Genomic DNA, 12,500 nt, shown 5'->3' on the forward strand with positions numbered 1-12,500 from the left:
TGAGTGGGTGGGTGGGTGAGTGGGTGAGTGGGTGAGTGAGTGGGTGAGTGAGTGGGGGTGGGTGAGTGGGTGAGTGGGTGAGTGAGTGGGGTGGGTGGGTGAGTGTGGGTGAGTGGGTGAGTGAGTGGGTGAGTGAGTGGGTGGGTGAGTGGGGTGAGTGGGTGAGTGAGTGGGTGGGTGGGTGAGTGAGTGGATGAGTGGGTGAGTGAGTGGGTGGGTGAGTGGGTGGGGTCAGTGGAGTGGGGTGGGTGAGTGGGTGGGTGGGTGAGTGGGTGGGTGAGTGAGTGGGTGGGTGGGTGAGTGAGTGAGTGGGTGAGTGAGTGAGTGGTGGGTGAGTGAGTGGGTGGGTGAGTGGGTGAGTGGTGGGTGAGTGAGTGGGTGGGTGGGTGAGTGAGTGGGTGAGTGGGTGAGTGGGTGAGTGGGTGGGTGAGTGGGTGGGTGAGTGGGTGGGTGGGTGGAGTGAGTGGGTGAGTGGATGAGTGAGTGGGTGAGTGAGGGGGTGGGTGGGTGGGTGGGTGGGTGAGTGGGTGGGTGGTGATTGGGTGGGTGAGTGAGTGAGTGAGTGAGTGAGTGAGTGAGTGAGTGAGTGAGTGGGTGGGTGGGTGGGTGGGTGGGTGGGTGAGTGAGTGGGTGAGTGAGTGAGTGAGTGAGTGAGTGGGTGGGTGGGTGAGTGGGTGAGTGGGTGAGTGATGTGAGTGGGTGAGTGAGTGGGTGGGTGAGTGGGTGAGTGGGTGAGTGGGTGAGTGAGTGGGTGGGGTGGGTGAGTGAGTGAGTGGGTGAGTGGGTGAGTGAGTGAGTGGGTGGGTGAGTGGGTGGTGTGGTGGGTGGGTGGGTGAGTGGGTGAGTGGATGAGTGAGTGGGTGAGTGAGTGAGTGAGTGAGTGGGTGGGTGAGTGGGTGGGTGGGTGAGTGGGTGGGTGGGTGAGTGAGTGGGTGGGTGAGTGAGTGGGTGAGTGAGTGAGTGGGTGGGTGGGTGAGTGGGTGAGTGAGTGAGTGGGTGTGTGAGTGGGTGGGTGAGTGGGTGAGTGGGTGAGTGAGTGGGTGGGGTGGGTGAGTGAGTGGGTGAGTGGGTGAGTGAGTGGTGGGTGAGTGGGGTGGGTGAGTGGGTGGGTGGGTGGGTGAGTGGGTGAGTGATGAGTGAGTGGGTGAGTGAGTGGGTGGGTGGGTGGGTGGGTGAGTGGGTGAGTGGGTGAGTGGGTGAGTGGGTGGGTGATTGGGTGGGTGAGTGAGGTGAGTGAGTGGGTGTGGGTGGGTGGGTGGGTGATGTGAGTGGGTGAGTGAGTGAGTGGGTGGGTGGGTGAGTGGGTGAGTGGGTGAGTGAGTGAGTGGGTGAGTGAGTGGGTGGGTGAGTGGGTGAGTGGGGTGAGTGGGTGTGTGAGTGGGTGGGTGGGGGTGAGTTAGTGGGTGAGTGGGTGAGTGAGTGGGTGGGGTGAGTGGGTGGGTGAGTGGGTGGGTGGGTGAGTGGTGTGAGTGGATGAGTGAGTGGGTGAGTGGGTGGGTGGGTGGGTGGGTGGGTGGGGTGGGTGGGTGGGTGGGTGGGTGAGTGAGTGAGTGAGTGAGTGAGTGGGTGGGTGGGGTGGGTGGATGATTGGGTGGGTGAGTGGGTGGGTGGGTGAGTGGGTGGGTGGGTGAGTGGGTGGGGTGAGTGGGTGGGTGAGTGAGTGAGTGAGTGGGTGGGTGAGTGTGTGAGTGGGTGGGTGAGTGGGTGAGTGGGTGGGGTGGGTGAGTGAGTGGGTGGGTGAGTGTGGGTGGGTGAGTGGGTGTGTGTGGTGGGTGGGTGAGTGGGTGGGTGAGTGGGTGGTGTGAGTGGGTGGGTGGGTGGGTGAGTGGGGTGAGTGGGTGGGTGGTGTGAGTGAGTGGGTGAGTGGGTGAGTGAGTGGGTGGGTGGGTGAGTGGGTGGGTGAGGTGGGTGAGTGGTGGGTGGTGTGAGTGGGGTGAGTGAGTGGGTGGGTGAGTGGGTGGGTGAGTGGTGTGAGTGAGTGGGTGGGTGGTGGGTGGTGAGTGGGTGAGTGGGTGGGTGAGTGAGTGAGTGAGTGGGTGAGTGGGTGAGTGAGTGGGGTGGGTGAGTGAGTGGGTGGGTGAGTGGGTGGGTGAGTGGGTGGTGTGAGTGAGTGAGTGGGTGGGTGAGTGGGTGAGTGCAGTGCCGGCCCGAGCCTCTTGGGGGCCTAAGCAGAATTTGATTTGGGGGCCCCCCTCCCACCACGCAGACTCATCTGTGCTAGAAGATTATTGACACAAATGTCACACTATAATGTTATAGCGAATATTATAAACGAATACAGTGAGGTTATGTATTAATAAAAAATAAAAACAACACTTAAAATACTTCACTCTTTTATTAAAACTTCTGAATACAAACGGTCACAAAAAACATATTAAATAAATTATTTGCAAATGTGCATTAAATGTGCAATCTTTTAAATAAAACCAAAATAGACAAACATTAATCTAATCAAAAATAGAATGTTACAAAAAAAAAGATACTTAAATAATGAAAGCAAACATAAGAACAGCAAGGGTTCAACAATGTCAACTGTACAACAATGACCTCAAAATCGTTCCTTCCTAGCTTTTCTGGAGGCAAAGTCACTAATGACATCATTGTATGGTATTGCTTGGCCAACTTTGTTATTAATACTAATGACTGCAAGTCCACTTAGTCTTTCCTGGGCCATTGATGATCTCAAATATGTTTTTATCAATTTGAGCTTGGAAAAGCTCCTCTCTGCTGAGGCAACTGACACAGGCAGAGTGCAGGCTATCCTGAGAGCTACCCAAAGATTTGGGTAAAGCTCACACATCTCATTTTGTGAGAGGTATGTGAGAAGCTCAAAGGCAGTCATCATAGTTTGGGGAAGTTCAGGAAGACTCTCTATCTCTACTGCCAGTGCGCTACCATCAATATCAGCCTCCTCTCCACAAGAGAGTTTTTCCCCAAGAAGCTCACATTGTTCCCTCCGGACCTTTTGATCTAGCTCCCTAAAATTGAGCAGCACTCCAAAGTTCTCTTTAACCTCACTTAGAGACTTAAATCTATCCTCCAATGACAGAATACTACGGTCCACTACAGCATTAAAAAATGACACTTCCAGCCTCTTCATAGCGTCCACTATCGGCTCATCTGCAGCCTCATAGGCAAAGTGCCTTTTTGTAGAACGCAATCGCTTCTCTTTCAGCACTGCTTCTGTGTTCATCCGCTCACAAATTTCTTTAGCAGATGTCTTTCTTGTCTTGAATCATTTATTCATTCATTCATTAATTCATTTATATCACTTGTTTAAGTTATTTAATTGTAAAAAAAAACGATTCGGGGGCCCCCTGGTGGCCAGGGGGCCCCAAGCAGCCGCTTAGTTCGCTTATGCCTCGGGCCGGCCCTGGGCACGGCACACGAGGGGGTGGGTGGCCAGCACCACGCCCGACCGCCTTTGTCTCCCCAGTGGCGATGTTTACACACCGCACCAGGTACTCATTTGAGGCTGAGTCGACCTAGGGGAGGCCCAGGACCGGTTCAGATAATCGTCACTGGTGTTAGCCGTGAGCGGGAATCGAACCCGGGTCGCCAGGTTCATAGCGCAGCGCGCTAACCGCTACACACACAGAGACACACACACACAGACACACACACAGATACACAGATACACACACACAGATACACACACACAGATACACAGAAACACACACACACAGATACACACACAGAGATTCACACACAGAGAGATACACAGAGATACACAGACACACACAGGCACCCACACAGACACACACAGACACATACAGACACACACACAGACACACACAGAGACACACACACACAGAGACACACACACACAGACACACACACAGATACACAGATACACACACACAGATACACACACACAGATACACAGAAACACACACACACAGATACACACACAGAGATTCACACACAGAGAGATACACAGAGATACACAGACACACACAGGCACCCACACAGACACACACAGACACATACAGACACACACACAGACACACACAGAGACACACACACACAGAGACACACACACACAGACACACACACAGATACACAGATACACACACACAGATACACACACACAGATACACAGAAACACACACACACAGATACACACACAGAGATTCACACACAGAGAGATACACAGAGATACACAGACACACACAGGCACCCACACAGACACACACAGACACATACAGACACACACACAGACACACACAGAGACACACACACACAGAGACACACACACACAGACACACACACAGATACACAGATACACACACACAGATACACACACACAGATACACAGAAACACACACACACAGATACACACACAGAGATTCACACACAGAGAGATACACAGAGATACACAGACACACACAGGCACCCACACAGACACACACAGACACATACAGACACACACACAGACACACACAGAGACACACACACACAGAGACACACACACACAGACACACACACAGATACACAGATACACACACACAGATACACACACACAGATACACACAAAGACAAAGAGATACACAGCCACACACACAGACACAAACACAGAGACACACACAGACACAACAACAACCGCCATTCGCCACTAAGTGGCGGTGACGTCACCACGACGCTTGTGCCAGGCCATGTGCACCTTGAGGCTACCACGTGAAGTGTCGAACGCCCGCTGGCAGGAGGTCACTCCCTCACTCACTCACCCACTCAATCACCCACCCACCCACCTACCCAGTCACCCACTCATCCACCAACCCACCCACTCACCCACCCACCCACACACTCACCCCCCTCACGCACCCACCCACCTACCCACTCACCCACTCATCCACCAATCCCCCAACTCACCCCACCCACCCACCCACTCACCCACCCACGCACCCACCCACTCACCCACCCACCCACACACTCACCCACCCACTCACCCACCAACTCACCCACCCACCCACACACTCACCCACCCACGCACCCACCAACTCACCCACCCACCCACACACTCACCCACCCACTCACCCACCAACTCACCCACCCACCCACACACTCACCCACCCACCCACAACCACCATTCGCCACTAAGTGGCGGTGACGTCACCACGACGCTTGTGCCAGGCCAAGTGCACCTTGAGGCTACCACGTGAAGTGTCGAACGCCCGCTGGCAGGAGGTCACGGGGCAGACCCAGCGGGTGCCACGGGTCGACTGACCGAGATGACCGAGATGACTGGCTGATGCACCACCTGTGCCCCCCTACTGTGCCAACTTGCTGTGCTTTAGCCACCCGGCGCTCCGCTCGTTGTTGTGAGCGTCGCTCCTCCGCCCTCCGTTGTTGCTGGAGGGCGACTGCCTCCGACTTGCCCAGTAGCGTCCTTCACGAGCCTCCTCCACTGAGGCCGATCTTGACACCGCTGGTACCAGTCATCGGCAAGTCCACTCAGCTCCACGTCCTCCTGTACCACATCACTCCATCTCTTCTCTAGCCCGTGTCACTCACACACTCACCCACTCACTCACCCCACTCACTCACCCACTCACTCACTCACCCACTCATTCACTCACTCAGCTCCACGTCCTCCTGTACCACATCACTCCATCTCTTCTCTAGCCCGTGTCACTCACACACTCACCCACTCACTCAACCACTCATTCACTCACTCACCCACTCACTCAGCTCCACGTCCTCCTGTACCACATCACTCCATCTCTTCTCTAGCCCGTGCCTCCTGTACCACATCACTCCATCTCTTCTCTAGCCCGTGCCTCCTGTACCACATCACTCCATCTCTTCTCTAGCCCGTGCCGCGCCCCGTTTAGCCCCCTCGATCCGGCCGAACAAAAGCTGTTTAGGCATGCGGTGGCTGGGCATGCGGGCTACATGACCCAGCCAACGCTGCCTTGCTTGTCTTGAAGGTCTCCCTTCTTAAATAGGGGGACCACCAGGGCATTCTTCATAATCCTCCAGAACCCGTCCAGTGGCCCAGACTGTTGTTATGATGTCACGTAGGGCAGTCTGTGCACAAACGCCACCCTCCCTGAGCATTTCGCTTGGGAGATAATCTCTGCCCGGTGCCTTTCCTGGTCTCAAGACTCTGGATCGCCTTCAGTACTTCCTCAATAGATGGCACCTCAGCCAGCCACTCACAGGGGGTGACTTCCTCCTCCAATATTTGAGGCACCGCAGCCTCTGCAGGGTCATCCCCACTTTGTGCCACGATGTTTTCCGGGCTGAGGGATTTCCCCCTCCACCAAGACCTCAGAAATGCTCAGCAAATATGCAAACCCTTTGCTGGGTGGATAGGTGCAGTCACGAAAGCTTTACATCTAAATTTATACTGGTAGGAACGAAGTGAACCAGCCTACAATAGATTATATCGTCCGTCCGTTCGTGTAGCAACATCGACCCCCTACTGCAAACACTTGGCAGGACCCTACAAAAACCTTTAGACTCAGTGAGGCTTTCCTGGCTAAACAAGTGTAACATTCCCTTATCATTCCCCCGAGATAGCTTTTAATTAAAACATTTAAATAAAAAATAATAATTCCCTGAGATAGCTTTTAATTAAAACATTTAAATTAAAAATTAACTCGCAGCGGCCTAAAGCCTACAGCTAGGCCTAAAGCCTAGAACTAGGCCTCAAACTCTCCCTTCGTATCGTACCCCCGCGTGTGTGAAAGGGAGTTAATGTTTAACAATGTTACATTCCCTGATGTTTTTTTTTCAATAGACACATTTACATTTAAAGCTTTTACATTAATAATTAAAACATTTAAATTAAAAATTAACTCACAGCGGCCTAAAGCCTACAGCTAGGCCTAAAGCCTAGAACTAGGCCTCAAACTCTCCCTTCGTATCGTACCCCCGCGTGTGTGAAAGGGAGTTAATGTTTAACAAGGTTACATTCCCTGATGTTTTTTTTCAATAGACACATTTACGTTTAAAGCTTTTACATTAATAATTAAAACATTTAAATTAAAAATTAACTCACAGCGGCCTAAAGCCTACAGCTAGGCCTAAAGCCTAGAACTAGGCCTCAAACTCTCCCTTCGTATCGTCCCATTAGGTTTAGCAACATCGCCCCCTACTGCAAACACTTGGCAGGACCCTACAAAAACCTTTACCACTCTGTGACGCTTTCCTGGCTAAACAAGTGTCATAATACATGATGTTTATATTATTTGGTTATTCGTTCCTACCAGCCCACCCCGCAGGGACCTGTTAAATAAAGTCCGTGTAGCCTCGGAAAACTCTCTAGTTGTTTAACACGCTACAACATTGTCATCATAATCACCACCATCACCACCATCATCGCCACCACCATCATAATCACCACCATCATCATATCACCACCAACATCATAATCACCACCAACATCTTAATCACCACCATCATAATCACCACCACCACCATCATAATCACCACCATCATCATAATCACCACCATCATAATCACCACCAACATCTTAATCACCACCATCATCATAATCACCACCATCACCACCATCATCGCCACCACCATCATAATCACCACCATCATCATAATCACCACCATCACCACCACCATCATAATCATCACCATCACCATCATAATCATCACCATCACCACCATCATAATCACCACCATCACCACCACCATCGCCAACACCATCATAATCATCACCATCATAATCACCACCACCATCACCACCACCATCGCCACCACCACCACTATCGCCACCGCCACCGCCACCACCACCACCACCACCATCGCCACCACCATCATAATCACCACCAACATCATAATCACCACCAACATCATAATCACCACCACCATCTTAATCACCACCATCATAATCATCACCATCACCACCATCATAATCACCACCATCGCCACCACCACCACTATCGCCGCCGCCGCCACCACCACCATCATCATAATCACCACCATGACCATCACCACCATCACCACCACCATCATAATCACCACCACAACCACCACCGCTGCCACCACCACCACCATCATAATCACCACCATCATAATCAACACCACCACTATCGCCACCACCACCACCATCATATTCACCACCATCATCATAATCACCACCATCACCACCACCGCCACCACCACCATCATCACCACCATCACCATCATCACCACCGCCATCATAATCACCATCACCACCACCATCACCACCACCACCACCACCACCATCGCCACCACCGCCACCACCACCACCATCACCACCAACACCACCATCACCACCATCACCACCACCACCATCACCACCACGACCACCACCACCATCACCACCAACACCCACCATCATCACCACCATCACCATCACCACCATCACCACCATCACCACCACCATCATCACCACCACCATCACCACCATCATCATCACCATCATCATCACCACCACCACCATCACCACCACCATCATCATCATCACCACCACCACCACCACCATCACCACCATCACCACCACCATCACCACCATCACCACCACCATCACCATCACCACCATCATCACCACCATCACCACCACCACCATCATCACACCACCACCATCACCACCACCATCATCATCATCACCACCATCACCACCACCATCACCACCATCACCACCACCATCACCATCACCACCATCATCACCACCATCACCACCACCACCATCATCACCACCACCATCACCATCACCACCACCATCACCACCATCACCACCACCACCACCATCACCACCATCACCACCATCACCACCACCCACCACCACCATCCACAACGACAAGAGAGATACAGGATCAGCACGTGTATTCGTGTATTTGTGCCTTTGTCGAGGCTGGGTGGTGGAGGGTTTCACGACACAACGCTGGCATCTGGGCCCCTGAGGAGGGAGGGTGGGGGAGGGGGGGGAGGGGGGGGAGGGAGGGTGGGGGGGGGGGGAGGGTGGGGATGGGGGGGAGGGGGGGAGGGTGGGGAGGGAGGGTGGGGAGGGTGGGAGGGGGGAGGGTGGGTGAGGGTGGGGAGGGTGGGGAGGGGGGGGGAGGGGGGGGAGGGTGGGGGAGGGTGGGGGAGGGAGGGTGGGTGGGAGGGGGGAGGGAGGGGGGGGGGAGGGAGGGTGGGGAGGGTGGGGAGGGGGGGAGGGTGGGGAGGGAGGGTGGGGAGGGTGGGAGGGGGAGGGTGGGGAGGGTGGGGGAGGGTGGGGAGGGGGGGGGAGGGGGGGGAGGGTGGGGGAGGGTGGGGGAGGGAGGGTGGGTGGGAGGGGGGGAGGGAGGGGGGGGGGGGAGGGAGGGTGGGGGAGGGTGGGGAGGGGGGAGGGGGGGGGGAGGGGGGAGGAGGGGGTGAGGGGGGGGGAGGGTGGGGGAGGGGGGGGGGAGGGTGGGGGGGGGTGGGGGGGGTGGGGGAGGGTGGGGGAGGGTGGGGAGTGGTGGGGGGGGGGAGGGGTGGGGGGTGGGGAGGGTGGGGGAAAGGGGGAGGGAGGGTGGGGGGGAACTGCATGCAGACTTAGGTTTGAGTCGGTCTGAGTGGGAGCCAGTCCCAGTGAGTGAGTCTGAGTGAGTGAGTGTGTGTCTGAGTGAGTGAGTGTCTGGGTGAGTGAGTGAGTCAGTCTGTGTGAGTGAGTCTGAGTGAGTGTCTGGGTGAGTGAGTGTGTGTGTGTCTGGGTGAGTGAGTGAGTCAGTCTGAGTGTCTGAGTGAGTCAGTCTGTGTGAGTGAGTCTGAGTGAGTGTCTGGGTGAGTGAGTGTGTGTGTCTGGGTGTGTGTGTGAGTCAGTCTGAGTGTCTGAGTGAGTCAGTCTGTGTGTGTGAGTGAGTCAGTCTGAGTGTCTGAGTGAGTCAGTCTGTGTGTGTGTGTGAGTGAGTCAGTCTGAGTGAGTGAGTGAGTGTCTGGGTGAGTGAGTCAGTCTGTGTGAGTGAGTCTGAGTGAGTGTCTGGGTGAGTGAGTGTGTGTGTGTCTGGGTGTGTGTGTGTCTGAGTGAGTCAGTCTGAGTGAGTCAGTCTGAGTGAGTCAGTCAGAGTCAGTCGCGTTGTGGTGATGTGCATGACGGAATGGACGTCTTCTTGTGAGTGTGGGTGATGGTGGTGCGTGGGGGCTGTGATTGAGTCAGTCTGAGTGAGTCTGAGTGAGTCAGTCTGAGTGAGTCAGTCTGAGTGAGTCAGTCCTGAGTGAGTGAGTGAGTGTGTGTCTGGGTGAGTGTCTGAGTGAGTGAATCTGAGTGAGTCTGAGTGAGTGAGTGAGTGTGTGTGTCTGGGTGAGTGTCTGAGTGAGTGAGTCTGAGTGAGTGTGTGTGCGTCTGGGTGCGTGTGAGTGTGTGTGTGTCTGAGTGAGTCTGAGTGTGTGTGTCTGAGTGAGTCTGAGTGTGTGTGTCTGAGTGAGTCTGAGTGTGTGTGTCTGAGTGAGTCTGAGTGTGTGTGTCTGAGTGAGTCTGAGTGTGTGTGTCTGAGTGAGTCTGAGTGTGTGTGTCTGAGTGAGTCTGAGTGAGTGAGTCAGTCTGAGTGAGTGAGTCAGTCTGAGTGAGTCTGAGTGAGTGTCTGAGTGAGTCAGTCTGAGTGAGTCTGAGTGAGTGAGTGTGAGTGTGTGTCTGGGTGAGTGTCTGAGTGAGTGAATCTGAGTGAGTGAGTGAGTGTGTGTGTCTGGGTGAGTGTCTGAGTGAGTGAGTCTGATTGAGTGTGTGTGTGTCTGGGTGCGTGTGTGAGTGTGTGTGTGTCTGAGTGAGTCTGAGTGTGTGTGTCTGAGTGAGTCTGAGTGTGTGTGTCTGAGTGAGTCTGAGTGTGTGTGTCTGAGTGAGTCTGAGTGTGTGTGTCTGAGTGAGTCTGAGTGTGTGTGTCTGAGTGAGTCTGAGTGAGTGTCTGGGTGAGTGTGTGTGTGTCTGGGTGCGTGTGTGTGTGAGTGTGTGTGTGTCTGAGTGAGTCTGAGTGTGTGTGTCTGAGTGAGTCTGAGTGTGTGTGTCTGAGTGAGTCTGAGTGTGTGTGTCTGAGTGAGTCTGAGTGTGTGTGTCTGAGTGAGTCTGAGTGTGTGTGTCTGAGTGAGTCTGAGTGTGTGTGTCTGAGTGAGTCTGAGTGAGTGAGTCAGTCTGAGTGAGTGAGTCAGTCTGAGTGAGTCTGAGTGAGTGTCTGAGTGAGTCAGTCTGAGTGAGTCTGAGTGAGTGAGTGTGAGTGTGTGTCTGGGTGAGTGTCTGAGTGAGTGAATCTGAGTGAGTGAGTGAGTGTGTGTGTCTGGGTGAGTGTCTGAGTGAGTGAGTCTGATTGAGTGTGTGTGTGTCTGGGTGCGTGTGTGAGTGTGTGTGTGTCTGAGTGAGTCTGAGTGTGTGTGTCTGAGTGAGTCTGAGTGTGTGTGTCTGAGTGAGTCTGAGTGTGTGTGTCTGAGTGAGTCTGAGTGTGTGTGTCTGAGTGAGTCTGAGTGTGTGTGTCTGAGTGAGTCTGAGTGAGTGTCTGGGTGAGTGTTGTGTGTGTCTGGGTGCGTGTGTGAGTGTGTGTGTGTCTGAGTGAGTCTGAGTGTGTGTGTCTGAGTGAGTCTGAGTGTGTGTGTCTGAGTGAGTCTGAGTGTGTGTGTCTGAGTGAGTCTGAGTGTGTGTGTCTGAGTGAGTCTGAGTGTGTGTGTCTGAGTGAGTCTGAGTGTGTGTGTCTGAGTGAGTCTGAGTGTGTGTGTCTGAGTGAGTCTGAGTGTGTGTGTCTGAGTGAGTCTGAGTGTGTGTGTCTGAGTGAGTCTGAGTGTGTGTGTCTGAGTGAGTCTGAGTGTGTGTGTCTGAGTGAGTCTGAGTGAGTGTCTGGGTGAGTGAGTGAGTGTCTGGGTGAGTGAGTGTGGGTGTGTCTGAGTGAGTCTGAGTGAGTGAGTGAGTCTGAGTGAGTCAGTCTGTGTGTGTGTGTGAGTGAGTCAGTCTGAGTGAGTGAGTGAGTGTCTGGGTGAGTGTGTGTGTCTGGGTGAGTCTGAGTGAGTGAGTCAGTCTGAGTGAGTGAGTCAGTCTGAGTCAGTCTGAGTGAGTCAGTCTGAGTCAGAGTCAGCCGCGTTGTGGTGATGTGCATGACGGATGGACGTCTTCTTGGCAGCGTGGGTGATGGTGGTGCGTGGGGGCTGTGAGTGAGTGAGTCAGTCTGAGTGAGTGTCTGGGTGAGTGAGTGTGTGTGTGTCTGGGTGAGTGTGTGGGTGAGTCAGTCTGGGTGGGTGAGTGAGTGAGTCAGTCTGAGTGAGTCTGAGTGAGTGAGTGTGAGTGTGTGTCTGGGTGAGTGTCTGAGTGAGTGAATCTGAGTGAGTCTGAGTGAGTGAGTGAGTGTGTGTGTCTGGGTGAGTGTCTGAGTGAGTGAGTCTGATTGAGTGTGTGTGTGTCTGGGTGCGTGTGTGAGTGTGTGTGTGTCTGAGTGAGTCTGAGTGTGTGTGTCTGAGTGAGTCTGAGTGTGTGTGTCTGAGTGAGTCTGAGTGTGTGTGTCTGAGTGAGTCTGAGTGAGTGTCTGGGTGAGTGTGTGTGTGTCTGGGTGAGTCTGAGTGAGTGAGTGTCTGGGTGAGTGAGT

General features: G+C 53.8%; 1 protein-coding gene across 3 annotated transcripts in view; it reads right to left on the reverse strand.

The window, feature by feature from the left end:
• Window positions 1-11,826: 11,826 nt before the first annotated feature.
• The window catches only part of TXNDC9 (thioredoxin domain containing 9), a 14,156-nt gene continuing 13,482 nt past the window's right edge, over window positions 11,827-12,500 (reverse strand). For all 3 annotated transcript variants that reach the window (XM_078883869.1, XM_078883868.1, XM_078883867.1), the window contains one exon: window positions 11,827-12,500. This exon is cut by the window's right edge. The gene's annotated coding sequence lies outside the window, so the exon portion shown is untranslated.

The sequence above is a fragment of the Lampetra fluviatilis genome, chromosome 73 (assembly GCF_964198595.1).
Source record: "Lampetra fluviatilis chromosome 73, kcLamFluv1.1, whole genome shotgun sequence".
Lineage (NCBI taxonomy): Eukaryota > Metazoa > Chordata > Hyperoartia > Petromyzontiformes > Petromyzontidae > Lampetra > Lampetra fluviatilis.